Raw genomic sequence first — 20,824 nt, 5'->3', positions numbered from 1 at the left:
ACAGCACTGACTGCTGGCTGCAGCACCAAGAGCCTATCATCCATACGAGCCAGAATAAAAGGGAGAGAAAGTAAAGAAAGAAAGAAAGAAAGAAAGAAAGAAAGAAAGAAAGAAAGAAAGAAAGGAAGGAAGAAAGAAAGAAAGAAACAAAGAAAGGAAGGAAGGAAGGAAGAAAGAAAGGTGGGAGGGATGGAGGAAGGAAGGAAGGAAGGAAGGAGGGAAGGAAGTAAAGAAAGAAAGAAAGACGATAAAATAAAACAAAGTAAGATAAAATAAAATAATTAAAAAATAATTATTAAGAAAAGAAAAACTAAAAAAAAAAAAACAAAAAAAAAACGGACAGATAGAACCCTAGGACAAATGGTGGAAGCAAAGCTATACAGACAAAATCTCACACAGGAGCATACACATACACACTCACAAAAAGAGGAAAAGGAGAAAAAAATAATAAATCTTGCTCTCAAAGTCCACCTCCTCAGTTTGGGATGATTCGTTTTCTATTCATGTATTCCACAGATGCAGGGTACATCAAGTTGATTGTGGAGCTTTAATCCGCTGCTTCTGAGGCTGCTGGGAGAGAGTTCCCTTTCTCTTCTTTGTTCTCACAGCTCCCAGGGGCTCAGCTTTGGATTTGGCCCCGCCTCTGCGTGTAGGTCGCTGAAGGGCGTCTGTTCTTCGCTCAGACAGGATGGGGTTAAAGGAGCCACTGATTTGGGGGCTCTGGCTCACTCAGGTGGGGGGAGGGAAGGGTGCGGATGCGGGGTGAGCCTGCAGTGGCAGAGGCCGGCGTGGCATTGCACCAGCCTGAGGCGCGCCGTGCCTTCTCCCGGGGAAGTCCCGGGTCCCTGGGTCCCGGGACCCTGGCAGTGGCGGGCTGCACAGGCTCCCAGGAAGGGAGGTGTGGATAGTGACCTGTGCTCGCCCATAGGCTTCTTGGTGGCAGCAGCAGCAGCCTTAGTGTCTTATGCCCGTCTCTGGGGTGTGCGCTTTTAGCCGCGGCTTGCGCCCATCTCTGGAGCTCCTTTAAGCAGCACTCTTAATACCCTTTCCTCCCGCACCAGGAAACAAAGAGGGAAGAAAAAGTCCCTTCCTTCTTCGGCAAGTCCAGACTTTTTCCTGGACTCCCTCCCAGCTAGCTGTGGTGCGCTAGCCCCTTCAGGCTGTTTTCAAGAGCCAACCCCAGTCCTCTCCCTGGGATCTGACCTCTGATGCCGGAGATTCAGCACCCAGCCCCGCCCGCCCCGGCGGGTGAGCAGACAAGCCTCTCAGGCTGGTGAGTGCTGGTTGGCACTGATCTTCTGTGCAGGAATCTCTTTGCTTTGCCCTCTGCACCCCTGTTGCTGCACTCTCCTCTGTGGCTCTGAAGCTTTCCCCTGGCCCACCTCCCATCTCCACCAGTGAAGGGGCTTCCTATTGTGTGGAAACTTTTCCTCCTTCACAGCTCCCTCCCAGAGGTGCACGTCCTGTCCCTATTATTTTGTCTCTGTTTTTCCTTTTCCCTTTTGCCTTACCCAGGTACGTGGGGAGTTTCTTTCCTTTTTGGAAGTCTGAGTTCTTCTTCCAGCGTTCAGTAAGTGTTCTGTAGGAGTTGTTCCACATGTAGATGTATTTTTTTTTTCTGGAAAACATCTTTTATTTGTAGCTGTACCGAAAACCTGACAGCACAGGGGTTGGGAACGTCTAGGCTAGTGAGCCCAGCCCAGCCTCCCAGCAGGTCAGGACGTTTCCTGGCCCTCAGCAAGCAGAGTAAGAGGCTGCTCGAGTGCCAGTTGAGAGAATCAGTGCATCAGTGAAAGTAGCAGCACTCACTCTAGTGCCTGCTCAGGTGGGGTACCTAGACTATGTTGGGTGGTCCCTGCAGTGTTGGGGAGGACTGAAGCTCAGGCCAGGGACTCTGCAGCCCTAGGCCATGTTGGGTCCCTGAATCAGGGCACAAGTGATACTGAGGTGGGGGTTGGTATGGAGGGAGGGGTTAGACATCAAAAAATAACTGTGGGGAGGGTGAAGAGGGGGTGGTCTCATTGTGGATGGTCTGCTAATGGGGAATGGATTTGCAGTCAAAAGGGGGCCAGTCCTCACTCAGGTCCGGGATCTGGCAGTGTGGCATTTCCAGCAGAGCATGTGGCCAGCCAAGGGGAGCAGCTGTTGTCATCCGCCGCAATGGACAGTGGTTTCCCACAATTCTCACAGTTGTAGCACTTCATATGGAAGTTCTTGTCCAGAGCAACCACAGACACGGTCTCCTCTCAGCCAGGCTTGGGCATGATCGGCTCTGCGCAGATGGAGCACCTGGGTAGTAGTTGGGGACACAGTGGGACCAGTTGGCCTGGTCCGCTATGTAGGAAGTGCCCTCAAGGGGGCAGGCACAGACCACACAGGTGAAGCACTGTGGGTGGTAGGCCTTGCTTGTGGCCCTTAGCATGTGGTCAGTGATGGGCTGCCCACAGGTGTTGCACTTCTCCAGGGTGTCAGTATAGCAGCCCTCACAATACAGCGCACCCTCCAAGCTGTAGAACTGCTGTCCCTGCAGCTGCTGTTCACACTGATGGCAGGTAAAGCAGGTAATGTGGAACAGCTGCCCCAGAGCATGCACTGCAGGTTGAGCACGTGCCAGGGGCTGGTGACACCGGCCACAGAACTCGTTGATGGCCACATTCTGCCTCTGATAATGCTCCATGTCCTACATCAGCTGCTGGGTCAGCTGCTCCAGCTCATCCACCTCTTTCAGAGTCAAAAGTCCTGGGGCCCCAGAGGTGCACACCTGGTTTTGGTTTTTAGCTGGTGGGGGCACTGGGTGCTGCTCCTCCTGCACTTGGGCCTTCTCCTTCTGCTGAGCATAGGTGAAGCTGGGGGGCTGAGGGGAGCCTGTGCCAGTGGAAGAGGGAGCTTCAGGGGGCCCCAACTTCTGATTGGGCTGTGACCTGGAGCTCCAGGTCTGAACTTGGAAGCCACAGAAGTAAACTTGGGAGTCACTGGAGAAAACTTGGTGGCTGGAGATGAGGCATGGGGACCTTGAGGCTGGGTGTTAACCAAAGGCACAGGCTGGGGCTGGGCCTGGAGCTGGGGCTGGACATGGAGTTGGACCTGAGGCCTGGCCTGGGGCTGGGGCTGCACATGGAAATGCGTCTGGCTCTGAGGCTGAACCTGGGAGCTAGTAGGGGACTTCCAGGGAGGCAGAGGTGCTGTGCCCCCGGTTGCAGCCTTAGAACTGGATTTGGAAATGAATGGAGTGGTGACTGGTGGTGATACATATCCAGATGACACCCAGGCTTTGATGGGGTCATTGTTGGTCATGTCATCCAGCAATGAAGACAGAGAGTCGATCTCCAGATTAGTACTGTTCTCCCTGGGCTGTGGTGAGAGCTGTATGGGGGCTTCAGGCCCTCCCTCCTCCACTAGCAGAGGCAGTGGGGAAGGGAAGATCTCCTCTCTAAAGGCGCAGCAGGAAATGGTTTCTCGATTGGGGGAGGGGGAGGTGGGAAGCCACCTCCCAGAGCGCCCTCGGCATCATTGACCTCCCCAAGCATGGGAGGAGGCGGTAAAGAAAAGTCTTCTGGGGGTGGTGGGGGAATCTTGTCCACCCGGCCCATCTGTGCACATTGGGCCCCAGCAGCTGAGGAAGGCTCACTGTCACCAGGCTGGAAAGGATTCACTTTGGGCTTTGGGGCCACCACCGGCCGAACTTCTTCTGCACGGTATAAAAAACTGGAGCCGAGATGGAGATCATGTGAGGTGGGTGGAGGGCCGCCATGGCCAGGCCCAGTGCGGGCTGGAGCATCTCAGGTGGCCACCTCGCAGCCGGGTCCACAGACTCTGCATCTGCAGATGTAGTTTTGATGTATTTGTGGGGAGGAAGGTGATCTCCATGTCTTACTCCTCCGACATCTTGAAGTGTTGGAAGTTTTTAAATCACACTTTCAATTTCAGTACTTGTGATTGATCTGTTCATATTTTCTGTTTCTTCCTGGTTCAGTCTTGGAAGAATTGTACCTTACAAAATTTGTCCATTTCTTCTAGGTTGTCCATTTTATTGGCATATAGTTGCTTTTAGTATTCTCTTATGATCATTTGTAGTTCTGTGGTGTCACTTCTCCTTTTTCACTTCTAATTTTATTGATTTGAGCCCTTTCCCTTTTTTTTTCTCTTGAGTCTGGCTAAAGGTTCATCAGTTTTATTTACCTTTCAAGCAACTAGCTTTTAGCTTTATTGATCTTTTCTATTGTTTTCTTCATCTCTATTTCATTTATTTCTGCTCTGATTTTTATGATTTCTTTCCTTCTGCTAACCTTGTGTTGTGTTTGTTCTTCTTTCTCTAGTTGCCTTACATGTAATGTTAGGTTATTTATTTGAGATTTTTCTTCTTTCCTGAGGATCGTTGTGTTTTTGTTTTCATATTTCTCTAGGTATGTTTTGATTTCCTCAATGATCCATTGGTTGTTTAGTAACATATTGTTTAGCCTCCATGTTTTTGTATTTTTTACAGTGTTCTTCTTGTAGTTGATTTCTGATTTCATACCATCATTGTTGGAAAAAATACTTGATATGATTTCAATTTTCTTAAATTTACAAGGTTTGCTTTGTGGCCCAGCAAGTGATCTATCCTGGATAATGTTCCATGTTCTTGAAAAGAATGTGTATCCTGCTGCTTTTGGATGGAATCCTCTATAAATTAAGTCCATCTAGTCTAATGTATCATTTAAGGCGTGTGTTTCCTTATTGATTTTCTGTCTGGATGATCTGTCCATTGATGTAAGTGCCGTGTTAAAGTCCCACACTATTATTGTGTTACAATTGATTTCTCCTTTTATGGCTGTTAGCATTTGTCTTATCTATTGAGGTGTTCCTATGTTGGGTGCATTTATATTTACAATTGTTATATCTTCTTGGATTTATCCCTTGATCATTATTTACTGTCCTTCTTTGTCTCTTGTAACAGTCTTTATTTTAAAGTCTATTTTGTTTGATATGAGTATTGCTACTTCAGCTTTCCTTTGATTTCCATTTGCATGGAAATGGGGTTCTATCTTGTTCCTTTGCCTGGAATATACTCCTCTGCCGTCTCATTTTGTCTAACTTTCTGTGTTTGTGGTCCCACAGGCTGTAGGATTGTAGTTCCTATTGCTTCTGGTGTCTGCCCCCTGGTGGGTTATGCTGGTCTAAAAGGCTTGTGCAGGCTTCCTGGTGGGAGGGACTAGTGCCTGCCCACTTTTAGGTGGAGCTGTGTCTTTTCCTTCTGGTGGGCAGGCCATGTGAAGTGGTTTATTTAGAGGTGGCTGTGGGTGCAGGAAGACTTTAAGCAGCTATCTGCTGATGGGTGGGACTGTGTTCCTGCCCTGTTGTTAGGCCTGTGGCATCCCAGCACTGGAACCCACAGGCTGTTGGGTGGGGCCAGGTCTTGGCATCAAAATGGTGGCCTGCAGGACGGCTCATGCCAATGAGTATTTCCCAGTGCCTCCACCACTAGTGTCTTTGTCCCTGCAGTGGGCCACAGCTTCCCCCTACCTCCCCAGGAGACACTCCAGAACCAGCAGGTAGGTCTGGCCCAGGTTCCTGTGAAGTCACTGCTTTGTCCCCCTGTCTCCTGGTGCATACAAGACCTTGTGTGCACCCTCCAAGAGTGGTGTTTCTGTTTCCCCCAGTCCTGTTATCAAGCCTTGCTGGTTTTCAAAGGCAAATGGTCTGGGGCTCCTCATCCTGATGCCAAACTCCCAGGCTGGGAAGCCTGATGTGGGGTTCAGAACTCTCACTCCTCTGGGAGAACCTCTGCAATATAATTATTTTTCAGTTTGTGGGTCACCCAACTGGCAGGTATGGGATTTGATTTGATTATATCATGAAAGCGCCCCTCCTATTGTCTTGCTGTGGCTTCTTCTTTGTGTTTGGATGTAGAATATCTTTTTTGGTAGGTTCCAGTCTTTTTTTCATGGTTGTTCAGCAGTTAGTTGTGATTTTGGTGTTTACTTGAGAGGAGGTGAGATCAAGTCCTTCTACTTCACCATCTTGTCTGAGAGCCCATTTCTCTCAAGTACTTAGATTATTAATTTCAGATCTTTCCTCTTTTCTTATATAAGTATTTAGTCCTATAAATTTCCCTCTCGGCACTGTTACCTGCATCCCACAAATTTGGTACATTGTGATTTCATTAAACACAATTTCATTTTTTCTTGAATATTTCTTTAAGAAGTGTTCTTTAGGAAGATTTCAATTTTTAAAGAAATTTTTAAAAAATTTCCTTTTTGATCCATATCTTATTTAGTATGTTGTTTACATCCAGGGTTTTGGAGATTTTCGTTTTGACTTTCTACTATTGATTTCTAGCTTTTTTCTTATTATCAGAGAATGTACTCTGATTTTATTTCTTTTACACTTAAGGTTAGTTTATAAAGCCAGGATGTAGTCTATTTTAGTGAGTGTTCTATAGTCCCTTGTAAAGCATGTGTATTCTGGTATTATTGGGTAGAGTGTTCTATAAATGTCAATTAGTTTCTGTTGGTGGAGGGTGTTGTTCAGTTCTTCTATAGCTTTGTGGATTTTCTCTCTAGTAGTTATATCAATTACTGAGAAGAGAGTCTCCAACAATAATAGTGGATTTGTCAGTTTTTCTTTTCAGCTCTATCATTTTTTGCTTCAGGTATTTTGAAGATCTGTTTGTGCATCTGGGCGTGTGTGCTTACACACATAGGACTGCAGTCTCTTGTCAGTAGATTGATTTTTTTAAATCATTATGTAATGTCCCTCTCTGTCCCTGGTAATTTTCTTTGTTCTGAAGTCTACTTTGATATTAATATAGCCACTCTTCCCTTTAAAAAATTAACACTTACATGATGTATGTTTTTCTACCCTTTAACTTTCAACTTACCTATGTCATTATGATTAAAGTGAGTTTTTATAGCATATAGTTGGGCCATGTCTTTTTATTCAGTCTACCAATCTGTCTTTTAATTGATGTATTTAGGCCTCTTACATTTAAACTAATTATTGATATATTAATGTTTAATTTATTTACTGCTTGTGTCTTCTGTTTCTTGTTACCCTTCTCCTGCCTTCCTGTGGGTTATTTGAACACTTTTTAGAGTTCCACTTTGATATATATATCTCACTTTGTATAGTTTTAGTATATATATATATCACTTTGTATATATATATATATATACACTTTAGTATATATATATATATCACTTTGTATAGTTTTAGTATATCACTTTGTATAGTTTTCTCAGTGATTTTTCTAGTTATTATTGTATACATATGGAAGTCATCACAGCTGACTTGTGATCACAGCTGACTTGTGATATATATATATATCACTTTGTATAGTTTTAGTATATCACTTTGTATAGTTTTCTCAGTGATTGTTCTAGTTATTATTGTATACATATGGAAGTCATCACAGCTGACTTGTGTCAACATTTTACCACAATGTGTGGAGTGTAGAACTCTTACTTCCATTAAATCCTTTTACCTTCCACACTGAAAAAATGTAATTGTCTTAAACATTTCCTCTGTATACACATCAGATATTATAACTTTTATAACACTGATGTGTATAATCTAACATCTTTGTAAGAATCAGTGTTATAACTTTTGCTTCAAGCATAAAATATGACTAAAGAAATCCATTAGATGAAGGATAGTCTCTTATATTTACTTCTACTTTTACCCATTCCTCAGTTCTTCTTTCCTTTCTGAAAGTCTTAGCCCTCTATTATCTTTTTCTTTTTCTGTTTTAAGAACTTCCATCAGCCATTCTTTAAGAGTAGATCTGCTAGAAACAGATTCTCATTTCTTTGCCTGAGATGTCTTCTTTTCCACTTTAATTCTGAAAAATAGTTTCACCATATATAGAATTTTGGTTGACAGGTCTTTCAGCTCTTGAAAAATGTGCCACTTTCTTCTGGATTCCATTGTTCTGATGAGAAACCTGTTCTTGTTCAAATTGGTGTTCCCTTATAGGCAATATATTGTTTCTCTCCTGCTTTCTAAGATTTTTCTTTCTTTGTCTTTAGTTTTCAGAAGTTTGAGTATGATGTGCCTTGGTGTGAATTTTATTTGGTTTATCCTATTTGGAGTTTGTTCAGCTTCTTGGATCTACAATTTTATGTGTTTTGCCAAATTTGGGAAATTTTTATTTCTTCAACTACTTTTTCAGTCCCATGTTCTTTCTTCTGTCCTGGGACTTCAATGATATGAATGATGGATCTTGTTATCCTCCCACAAAGCCTGAGGTTCTGCTAATATTTTTTCCAGTCTATTTTCTCTTCATTATTTAGATTGATTTGTCCTCAATTCACTGATTCTATCCTTGTCATCTCCACTCTACTACTGAACCCATCCATGAGTTTTAAAATTTTGGTTATTGTATTTCTGAGTTCTATAATTCCTATTTGTTTCTCTTTATACCTTTTATTCTTTGTTGACATTTTCTTTTTTTATTTACTTCTAGAGAATTTGTAATTCATTGTCAGAGCATTTTTATGGTGACTACTTTAAAATCCTTGTCAGATAATTACGTATCTGATTCATCTTAGTATTAACATTTGCTGTCTTTTCTCATTCAAATTGTGGTTTTCCTGAGTAAACGTTTTTGATTTTATCCTGGACATTTTGATTCTTAAGTTAGGAGACTCTTGATCCTAAATCTTCTCTTTTAGTGAGCAGTCACCCTGTTTATGTTTGGTGTATAAGTTCTGGTCTACTTTTGTGAGCATTTGTATCAATGACAGTTTAGTTTTCTGAGCCCTTTGAATTCTACTTTTATCTGCTTTGTTCTGGTGTTGCTGGGGCTCCTGCTTAATCTTAGCTGGTGCCATCTGTGGGGATAGAAAGTACTTCTGTGGAACATCTGGTGTTGTGCCACCTTAGTGGAGAGCAAGGAAAACCAGAGCTCTGGTGGATTAGACTGCCTGCAGGGGCTGCAGCTGTGGACTTGTTCTAGTTGGACCTAGTTGTCCACTAGTTCTCTGTGGGCTTCCCACCTCACCCCTTGTCCAGAGAGAGCAGGCTTTTCTTGGGTTTTGTTGTCTATGTCTATTGGTGGTTCTGAGTTCTGTACCTCTCTGGCACCCAATCTGGACATACATGGGAGATAAAAAGAAAACCAAGCAGACTCACTGCATTGTGGTTCCTCAAGTCTTGGGGGCTCCCAGCCAGTCTGCCTTCTTCCTTCCAGCTTTCAGAATTCTTTTATCATTGTCTACTGAGTAATTTCCAAGGTATTTAGTTGTATTCAGAGAGGTAAACCAGGGAAAATTGATTTATGCCATCTTCTTCTGGGATAAGAAACCTATTTGGATGACTTTGATGTTTTAAAAACACCCAGGAAAATGAATAACCATTAAGTACATTTTGTTTGGTAAACAAAATATTTCAAAACATAGAGCCCAATGGAGGGAAATAGTAAGTTGGTTTTATGGGTAGAATTATTGTGCTCTCCCCTGTCCCTTCTCCCACCCCCACCAAAAGATATAATGAAGTCCTAATCCCAGTACCTCAAAATGTGATCTTATTTGGGAAAAGGGTCATTGAAGGTAGTTAAGTTAAGTAATTAATTTATGATGAGGTCATACTAGAGTAGGGTAGCCTTCTAATCCAAAATGACTGGTGTCCTTATAAAAAGAGGGAAATTCGGACATAGACACAGAAGGAAGACAACCATATGAAGAGACTGTTTGTAGAAATATGGAGGCAGAGATTTGAATGATGCATCTACAAGACAGGGAGCACCAAGATTGCTGGCTATGACTAGAACATAAAACAGATCCTCTCATAGAGTCCTCAGAAAGACTAACAGTACTGACACCTTGATTGTGAACTTCTGGCCTTTAGAACTGTGAGAAAACAAACTTCTGTTGTTTTAGGCCACCTAGTTTGTGATACTCTGTTACAGCAGCCTTAGGAAATTAATGCAGTTGGGAATTAATGACCTTGCATGCTTAAACACTGGGGATTTAGAGAGACAAAAATATGGGGACACTGTGCATCACAGTCAGTACCCACTGTTTAAGTACATGTTCTTACAAAGAGACAGAGAATTGAAAGCAAGATCTGGGAGGTGTCATTGCTGGCTTCTGGCACTCCAGGGAGGCTACACTGGAGGGACCTGGATACCCAGTCTCCACCGTCTGCTTTTGAATGAACCACATAGCACCAGGCATCTCCCCCTAACTATGATGAACTAGAAACAGACACCACCTTCTGTCTTCTGGACAACTGTAGTCGCCTTGGATTCTTGTACAACTCACAAAGTCATGAGGTTCCCCCTTATCAAATGGTTGTATGGAATTTCTCACCACGTGACACTACCAATACCTTATTGTGCATTTGTGGCATAAGGCAACTGTTCATTAGTTAAAGATAATTCACATGAACCAATTTTTGGCATCACTGTTTTGGAAAATCCCTTCAAATGAAGAAATAAATCAGGAAAGATATCTCTCTTAACAATCATCAAAAACAGGAGAATATATCTTTATATGATCCTTTATACTTTTTCTGGAAGTACTTTCACTTTGAATCTTCACTTTAGAAACCCATATGCTTGGACATGTCCACTCTCTGCTGACATGTGGGCACCTCTCACAATTGTATTATTTTCCAAATTAAAAGATTCAATTGAATATGTCACAAATATCTTTAAAGCTGCTACAGAGTCTGGGCTTTTTTTTTTTTTTTTTTGGTTCCAATTTGGATGGAGACATTTAAGACCACAGCCCCTACTATAAACACGTATACACAACTTGGATCTGATATGGAAATTTTCAGGGCCACCTGGGGCAGATGGAAGAAAGAATTTAATGAGCACCAACTGTATTCCAGGCTCCCTGATGGATACATTTCACTGAACACACATCATGTAGTCCTGTGGCAGAAAGATGCAAAGGGAATCATTTCCCTTATGTAGACTACAAAGATCCAAACACAATTAATTTTATTTATTTATTTGGGGGAATTAAGTATCTATTAAAGTGTAGTTGATCAGTATAGTATATTATATTAGCTTCAGGTTGCAACATAGTGATTAAATATTTTTATAGATTATACTCGATTTAACGTTATTATAAAATATTGGTTCTAGTCCCTGCATTGTACAATATATCCTTGTAGCTTATTTACTTTATTCATAGTAGTTTGTATCAATACCTTTTAATTACCTACCCCTATCTTGCCCCTTCTGCATCCCTCTTCCCACAGTAACCACTAGTTTGTTCTCCGTATCCATGAGTCTGTTTCTGTTTTGTCATATTTATTCATTTGTTTTATTTTTTAGATTCCACATATAAGTGATAACACATAGTATTTGTCTTTCTCTGTTTGACTTATTTTACTAAGCATAATACCCTCCAGGTCCATCATGTTGTTGCTGCTATGAACTTTGGGGTGCATGCATCTTTTTGAATTTGTGTTTTCATTTTCTTTGGATATATACACAGGAGTGGAATTGCTAGATCATATGGTAGGTCTATTTTTGGTTTTATGAGGAACCTCCATACTATTTTCCATAATAGTTGTACCAGTTTACATTCCCACTAAAAGTGTACTAGGGTTACCTTTTCTCTACATCTTCATCAACATTTGTTATTTGTGGTCTTTTTGACAACAGCCATTCGGACAATTATAAAGTGATATCTCTGTGGTTTTGATTTGCATTTCCTTGATGATTAGTGATGTTGAATATCTTTTCATGTGCCTATTTGTCATCTGTATGTCTTCTGTAGAAAAATGTCTATTCAGGTCTTTTGCCAATTTTTAATGGGGTTGTTTGTTTTTTTTCATATTGAGTTGTATGAGCTGTTTATATATCAGAATGAGAAAGCAAGAAAACAATCCCATTTAAAATTTCATCAAAAAGAATAAAATACCTAGGAGTAAATTTAACTAAGAAGGTGATATACTCCACCTACAAAATAGGAAAATTACAAAATATTAATGAAGGAAATTGAAGATGACACAAAGAAATGGAAAGATAGCCCATGTTCATGGGTTGAAAAAATTAATATTAATAAAAATGCCCATACTACCCAAAGCAATCTACAGATTTAATACAATCCATATCAAAATACCCATAACATTTTTCATAGAGTTAGAACAAATAATTCTAAAATTTATATGGAACCATAAAAGACCCTCAATAGCTAAAGCAATCTTGAGAAAAAGAACAAAATTGGAGTTATCAAACTCCCTGACTTCAGACTGTATTACAAAGCTACAGGAAACAAAACAGTATGGTACTGTCACAATAAACACATAGATCAGTGGTACAGAATAGAGAGCCCAGAAATAAACTCATGCACTTATGGTCAGTTAACCTACAACAAAGGAGGCAAGAATATACAATGGGGAAAAGACAGTCTCTTCAATAAGAGGTGCTGGGAAAACTGGGAAGCCACCAGTAAAAGAATGAAATTAGAACATTTTCTCACACCGTATGCCAAAATAAACTCAATATGGATTAAAGACCTAAATGTAAGACCAGAAACCATAAAACTCCTAGAAGAAACCATAGGTAGAACACTCTTTGACATAAGCTATAGCAATATTGTTTTGGATCAGTATCCTCAGGCAAAGAAGCTAAAACAAAAGTAAACAAGTAGGACCTAATTAAACTTAAAAGGTTTTGTATAGTAAACCATCAACAAAATGGAAAAAAACCTACTGAATGGGAGGAAATATTTGCAAATTATATATACTATAAGAGGTTAATATATAAACAGTTCTTACAACACAATACCAAATATAATTTTAAAAGAACATGATATTTCCTCCCCTTATTAGAAATCCAGGGCCTACTTCCTTTGAGTCTTATGAAATGAGCCCTTTCTTTGGAAATACAGTGACTCAAGGGGTCTTGAAGCAGGAATAAAATTCTGGCTCTGTTCATATCGTTCATCCCATGTAATAGATTCTCAAGCCCTCCTATCAGGGAGAGCAGCAATGGCCCCTGAGAGCCTTGTTCTCCAGAGTTTCATGGTGTGAAGATCAACCTTATGTTCTTCCTGCCAAAAATTAATCTAATAAACTGCATCTTGAACAACGTCCCCAGCCCCAGCTCCATCTAGTCTGACCACCTCTCATAACTGTCTGAGTTGGAGAGAAGTTAGAAGTATGGGGAGGGAGCATCTTCTGAAGTTGTCTGACTAAGGACAGATATGTTGAGACCACTTTGCCAATCACAAACAGAAGTATGGCTTTTGGTCCTCAGTTGTGAATAAGCAGCACTACAAAATTTCTTAGAAGCCCCCAATGTTAATCACCCCAGAGGCCAGCTCACAAGCCCCAGGTATTTCCAATGAACTGGGCTGGTTACGAGTCATCCCTGGTTGGCTCTCATTGCCATTGTGTGATTATTTGAAGGATCATGATAAGATCTGGCAACTGGCTCAGATGAGGTCATCTTCTGGGATTAAACTGTCAGCAAGTACCCTCCAGAAGGAGAGGTTCTCAAATAAAAGTTACTATTTACAGATATTCAGAGTCTTCCAGCATTGTTTGTGGGAACTTTCATCTGAAAAAATCCCAATAGCTGCAACTTCCACTTTCTTGGGCCTGGCTCAGTCCTGCAATATTCTCCTCTCAACCCCTCTCCTTTTTCTATCCCCCACTGCTTCCAATTTGTACAAGTATAAGATTTGGGGACTTTGCATATTATTCTCCCTATTGCTTTTTTGGGGATGGGGTGAAATATAAGTCAACACGGATTAGTCTCTGGAGCAATTGAGTGGTTTAAATCTCAACATGGGAATTTTAGACCCTTGTCAATCAAATTCTAATATTGATTTGGGTAGGTATGGCACTCTGGTCACTGATGCCTCAGCCCTCCCTTCTCTCTGCCCGACCCAGACACATCATCCCAAACAAGCACCAGAATTTCTCTTGCTCAAATACCTCCCAAGTAGTGCAATTGCCTAAATATAAAATCCAGACTCTCCAGCCAAACATTCTAACTCGCCTACTCTCTCCCATTCCCTCTGCATAGGAGACCCTAACCTACCTTTCCAACTATCTTTCCCACTTATTCTTTATTTTTAAAATCAAATTGTTTTTTTGTTTTAACATCTTTATTGGAGTATAATTGTTTTACAATGGTTAGTTTCTGCTTTATAACAAAGTGAATCAGCTATACATATACATATATCCCCATATCTCCTCCCTCTTGCATCTCCCCCCACACTCCCTATCCCACCCCTATAGATGGTCAAAAGTACTGAGCTGATCACCCTGTGCTATGTGGCTTCTTCCCACTAGCTATTTTACATTTGGTAGTATGTATAAGTCCATGCCACTCTCTCACTTCATCCCAGCTTACCCTTCCCTCTCCCCGTGTCCTCAAGTCCATTCTCTAGTAGGTCTGTGTCTTTATTCCCGACTTGCCTGTATGTTCTTCATGACATTTCTTTTTTTTCTTTTCTTTAGATTCCGTATATAACTGTTAGCATACGTTATTGGTTTTTCTCTTTCTGACTTACTTCGCTCTGTATGACAGGCTCTATGTCCATCCACCTCACTACAAATAACTGAATTTCCTTTATTTTTATGGCTGAGTAATAGTCCATTGCATATATGTACCACATCTTCTTTATCCATTCATCTGATGATGGACACTTAGGTTGCTTCCATGTGCTGGCTATTGTAAATAGAGCTGCAGTGAACATTTTGGTACATGACTCTTTTTGAATTATGGTTTTCTCAAGGTATATGCCTAGTAGTAGGATTCCTGGGTCATATGGTAGTTCTATTTTTAGTTTTTAAGGAGCCTTCTTACTGTTCTCCATAGTGGTTGTATGAACTTACATTCCCACCAAACGTGCAAGAGGGTTCCCTTTTCTCCACACCCTCTTCAGCACTTATTATTTCTAGATTTTTTGATGATGGTCATTCTGACTGGTGTGAGATGATATCTCATTGTAGTTTTCATTTGCAATTCTCTAATGATTAGTGATGTTGACCATTCTTTCATGTGTTTGTTGGCAGTCTGTATATCTTCTTTGGAGAAATGTCTATTTAGGTCTTCTGCCCATTTTTGGATTGGGTTTTTGGCTTTTTGATATTGAGCTGCATGAGCTACTTGTAAATTTTGGAGATTAATCCTTTGTCAATTGCTTCATTTGCAAATATTTTCTCCCATTCTGAGGGTTGTCTTATCGTCTTGTTTATGGTTTCCTTTGCTGTGCAAAAGCTTTTAAGTTTCATTAGGTCCCATTTGCTTACTTTTGTTTTTATTTCCTTTAGGAGGTGGGTCAAAAATGTTATTGCTGTGATTTATTTCATAGAGTGTTCTGCCTATGTTTTCCTCTAAGAGTTTGATAGTTTCTGGCCTTACATTTAGGTCTTTAGTCCATTTTGAGTTTAGTTTTGTGTATGGTGTTAAGGAGTGTTCTAATATCATACTTTTACATGTAACTGTCCAGTTTTCCCAGTACCACTTATTGAAGAGGCTGTCTTTTCTCTACTGTATATTCTTGCCTCTTTTATGAGAGATAAGGTGACCATATGTGTGTGGGTTTATCTCTGGGCTTTCTATCCTGTTCCATTGATCTATATTTCTATTTTTGTGCCAGTATCATACTCTCTTGATTACTGTAGCTTTGTAGTATAGTCTGAAGTCAGGGAGCCTTATTCCTCCAGCTCCATTTTTCGTTCTCAAGATTGATTTGACTATTCGGGGTCTTTTCTGTTTCCATAGAAATTGTGACATTTTTTGTTCTAGTTCTGTGAAAAATGCCATTGGTAGTTTGATAGGGATTGCACTGAATCTGTAGATTGCTTTGGGTAGTAGAGTCATTTTCACAATGTTGATTCTTCCAATCCAAGAATATGGATTATCTCTCCATCTATTTGTATCATCTTTAATTTCTTTCATCAGTGTCATAATTTTCTGCCTACAGGCCTTTTGTCTCCTTAGGTAGGTTTGTTCCTAGATATTTTATTCTTTTTGTTGCAATGGTAAATGGGAGTGTTTTTCTAATTTCACTTTCAGATCACTTTCACATCATTAGTGTACAGGAATGTTAGAGATTTCTGTGTGCTAATTTTTTATCCTGCTAATTTACCAACTTCATTGATTAGTTCTATTAGTTTTCTGGTAGCATATTTAGAATTCTCTATGTAGAGTGTCAGGTCATCTGCAAAGAGTGACAGCTTTACTTCTTCTTTTCCGATTTGGATTCCCTTTATTTCTTTTTCTTCTCTGATTGCTGTGGCTAAAACTTCCAAAATTATGTTGAATAATAGTGCTGAGAGTGGACAACCTTGTATTGTTCCTGATCTTAGTGAAAATGGTTTCAGTTTTTCACCATTAAGGACGATGTTGGCTGTGGGTTTTGTCATATATGGCCTTTAATATGTTCAGGAAATTTGCCTCTATGCCTACTTTCTGGAGTGTTTTAATCATAAATCATAAATCAGTGTTGATTTTTGTCAAAAAACTTATCTGCATCTATTGAGATGATCATATGGTTTTTCTCCTTCAATTTGTTAATATGGTATATCACATTGATTGATTTCCTTATATTGAAGACTCCTTGCATTCCTGGGATAAACCCCACTTGATCATGGTGTATGATCCTTTTATTGTGCTGTTGGATTCTGTTTGCTAGTGTTTTGTTGAGGATTTTTGCATCAATGTTCATCAGTGATATTGGCCTGTAGTATTCTTTCTCTGTGACAACTTTGTCTGCTTTTGGTATCAGGCTGATGGTGGTCTCGTAGAATGAGTTTGGGAGTGTTCCTCCCTCTGCTATATTTTGGAAGAGTTTGAGAATGATAGGTGTTAGCTCTTCTTTAAATGTTTGATAGAATTCGCCTGTGAAACCATCTGGTACTGGGCTTTTGTTTCTTGGAAGATTTTAAATCACAGTTTCAATTTCAGTGCTCGTGATTGGTGTGTTCATATTTTCTATTTCTTCCTGGTTCAGTCTCGGAAGTTTGTGTATTTCTAAGAATTTGTTCATTTCTTTCAGGTTGTCCATTTTATTGGCATAGAGTTGCTTGTAGTAATCTCTCATGATCCTTTGTATTTGTGCAGTTTCAGTTGTTACTTCTTTTTCATTTCTAATTCTATTGATTTGATTCTTCTCCCTTTTTTTCTTGATGAGTCTGGCTAATGGTTTATCAATTTTGTTTATCTTCTCAAAGAACCAGCTTTTAGTTTCATTGATCTTTGCTATTGTTTCCTTCATTTCTTTTTCATTAATTTTTGATCTGATCTTTATGATTTCTTTCCTTCTGCTAACTTTGGGGGTTTTTTTGTTCTTCTTTCTCTAATTGCTTTAGGTGTAAGGTTAGGTTGTTTATTTGAAATGTTTCTTTTTTCTTAAGGTAGGATTGTATTGCTATAAACCTCCCTCTTAGAACTGCTTTTGCTGCATCCCATAGGTTTTGGCTCATCGTGTTTTCATTGTCATTTTTTTCTAGGTATTTTTTAATTTCCTCTTTGATTTCTTCAGTGATCTCTTGGTTATTAAGGAATGTATTCTTTAGCCTCCATGTGTTTGTATTTTTTACAGATCTTTTCCTGTAATTGATATCTTGTCTCATAGCATTGTGGTCAGAAAAGATATTTGATACAATTTCAATTTTCTTAAATTTACCAAGCCTTGATTTGTGACCAGAGGTATGATCTATCCTGGAGAATGTTCCATGGGCACTTGAGAAGAATGTGTATTCTGTTGTTTTTGGATGGAATGTCCTATCAATATTAATTAAGTCCATCTTATTTAATGTATCATTTAAAGCTTGTGTTTCCTTATTTATTTTCATTCTGGATGATCTGGCCATTGGTGAAAGTGGGGTGTTAAAGTCCCCTACTATGATTGTGTTACTGTCAATTTCCCCTTTTATGGCTGTTAATATTTGCCTTATGTATTGAGGTGCTCCTATGTTAGGTGCATAAGTATTTACAATTTTTATATCTTCTTCTTGGATCGATCCCTTAATCATTACGTAGTGTCCTTCTTTGTCTCTTGTAATAGCCTTTATTTTAAAGTCTATTTTGTCTGATATGAGAATTGCTACTCCAGTTTTCTTTTGATTTCCATTTGCATGGAATATCTTTTTCCATCCACTCACTTTCAGTCTGTACGTGTCCCTAAGTCTGAAGTGGGTCTGTTGTAGACAGCATATATATGGGTCTTGTTTTTGTATCCATTCAGCCAGTCTATGTCTTTTGGTTGGAAAATTTAATCTATTTACATTTAAGGTAATTATCAACATGTATATTCTTATTCCCATTTTATTAATTGTTTTGGGTTTGTTATTGTAGGTCTTTTCCTTCTCTTGTGTTTCTTGCCTAGAGAAGTTCCATTAGCGTTTGTTGCAAAGCTGGTTTTATGGTGCTGAAGTCTCTTAGCTTTTCCTTGCCTGTAAAGATTTTAATTTCTCTATCGAATCTGAATGAGATCCTTGCTGGGTAGAATAATCTTGGGTGTAGGTTTTTCTCCTTCTTCACTTTAAATATGTCCTGCCACTCCCTTCTGGTTTGCAGATTTTTTGCCTAAATATCAGCTGTTACCCTTATGGGGATTCCCTTGTGTGTTATTTGTTGTTTTTACCTTGCTGCTTTTAATATTTTTTCTTTGTATTTAATTTTTGATAGTTTGATTAGTATGTGTCTTGGCATGTTCCTCCTTGGATTTATCCTGTATGGGACTCTCTGTGCTTCCTGGACTTAACTATTTCTTTTCCCATATTAGGGAAGTTTTCAACTATAGTCTCTTCAAATATTTTCTCAGTCTTTTTCTCTTCTTCTTCTGGGACCCTATAATTAGAATGTTCGTGTGTTTAATGTTGTCCCAGAGGTGTCTGAGACTGTCCTCAATCCTTTTTATTCTTTTTTCTTTAGTCTGTTCTGCAGTAGTTATTTCCACTATTTTATCTTCCAGGTCACTTATCCGTTCTTCTGATTCTGCTATTGATCCCTTCTAGAGAATATTTAATTTCATTTATTGTGTTGTTCATCATTGTTTGTTTGCTCTTTATTTCTTCTAGGTCCTTGTTAAACGTTTCTTGTATTTTATCTATTCTATTTCTAAATTGTGGATCATCTTTACTATCTTTATTCTGAATTCTTTTTCAGGTAGACTGCCTATTTCCTCTTCATTTGTTAAGGCTGTTGGGTTTTTATCTTGCTCCTTCATCTGCTGTGTGTTTTTCTGTCTTCTCATTTTGCTTAACTTACTGTGTTTGGGGTCTCTTATTCACAGGCTGCATGTTCGTAGTTCCCATTGATTTTGGTGTCTGTCCCCAGTGTCTAAGTTTGGTTCAGTGGGTTGTGTATGCTTCCTGGTGGAGGAGACTAGTGCCTCTGTTCTGGTGGATGAGGCTGGATCTTGTCTTTCTGATGGGCAGGTCCACGTCTGGTGATGTGTTTTGGGGCGTCTGTGGCCTTAGTATGATTTTAGGCAGCCTCTAGGCTAATGGATGGGGTTTTGCTCTTGTCTTGCTAGTTGTTTGGCGTAGGATGTCCAGCACTGGAACTTGCTGGTCGTTGAGTGAAGCTGGGTCTTGGCATTGAGATGGAGATCTCTGGGCGACTTTTGTCATTTGATATTACGTGGAGCTGGGAGGTTTCTTTTGGACCAGTGTCCTGAAGTTGGCTCTCCCACCTCAGAGACACAGCACTGACTCCTGGCTGCAGCACCAAGAGCCTTTCATCCACACGGCTCAGAATAAAAGGGAGAAAAGAAAGAAAGAAAGAAAGGAGATAAAAAAATAAAATAAGGTAAAATAAAATAAAATGTTATTAAAATAAAAAATAATAATAATTATTAAGAAAAAATTTTAAAAAATAATTTAAAAAAATAGCCCCCCAAAAAACGGACAAACAGAACCCTATGATAAATGGTAAAAGCAAAGCTATACAGACAAAATCACACACAGAAGCACACACATACACACTCACATAGAAGGAAAAAGGGAAAATTATATATATATATATATATATATATATATATATATCTTTGCTCCTAAAGTCCACCTCCTCAATTTGGGATGATTCGTTGTCTATTCAGATATTCTACTGATGCAGGGTACATCCAGTTGATTGTGTAGATTTAATCCGCTGCTCCTGAGGCTGCTGGGAGAGATTTCCCTTTCTCTTCTTTGTTCGCACAGCTTCCGGGGTACAGCTTTGGATTTGGACACGCCTCTTCGTGTAGGTCGCCTAAGGGCCTCTTTTCTTCGCTCAGACAGGACGGGGTTAAAGGAGCAGCTGCTTCCGGGGCTCTGGCTCACTCAGGCAGGCGGGAAGGAAGGGTTCAGAATGCGGGGCGAGCCTGCGGCGTCAGAGGCTGCTGTGTCATTGCAACAGCCTGAGGCGTGCTGTGCCTTCTCCCGGGGAAGTTGTCCCTGGATCATGAGACCCTGGCAGGGGTGGGCTTCACAGACTCCGGGAAGGGAGGTGTGGACAGTGACCTGTGCTTGCACACAGGCTTCTTGGTGTAGGCAGCAGCAGCCTTAGAGTCCCATGCCCTTCTCTGGGGTCCCTGCTGATAGCCGTGGCTCGAGCCCTTCTCTGGAGCTCCTTTAATCGGCGTTCTTAATACCCTGTCCTCACGCACCAGGAAACAAAGAGGCAAGAAAAAGTCTCTTGCCTCTTTGGCAGTTCCAGACCTTTTCCCGGACTCCCTCCCGGGTAGCTGTGGCACACTAGCCCCCTTCAGGCTGTGCTCACACAGCCAACCCCAGTCCTCTCCCAGGAATCCGACCACTGAAGCCCGAGGCTCAGCTCCCAGGCCCTGCCCGTCCCGGCGTGTGAGCAGACGAGCCTCTAGGCCTGGTGAGTGCTGGTCGGCACCGATCCTCCTTGCGGGAATCTCTCCACTTTGCCCTC

The 20,824-nt window shown here is 40.6% G+C and overlaps 1 pseudogene across 1 annotated transcript; it reads right to left on the bottom strand.

The window, feature by feature from the left end:
- Nucleotides 1-2,079: 2,079 nt before the first annotated feature.
- Nucleotides 2,080-3,751, bottom strand: LOC307198775 (zyxin-like; annotated as a pseudogene). Its single transcript has one exon. The product of its transcript is annotated as a zyxin-like (transcript).
- Nucleotides 3,752-20,824: the final 17,073 nt, after the last annotated feature.

Source organism: Stenella coeruleoalba, assembly GCF_951394435.1.
Source record: "Stenella coeruleoalba genome assembly, chromosome: 15".
NCBI classification, from domain to species: domain Eukaryota; kingdom Metazoa; phylum Chordata; class Mammalia; order Artiodactyla; family Delphinidae; genus Stenella; species Stenella coeruleoalba.
This window is presented reverse-complemented; position numbering and strand designations above follow the sequence as displayed.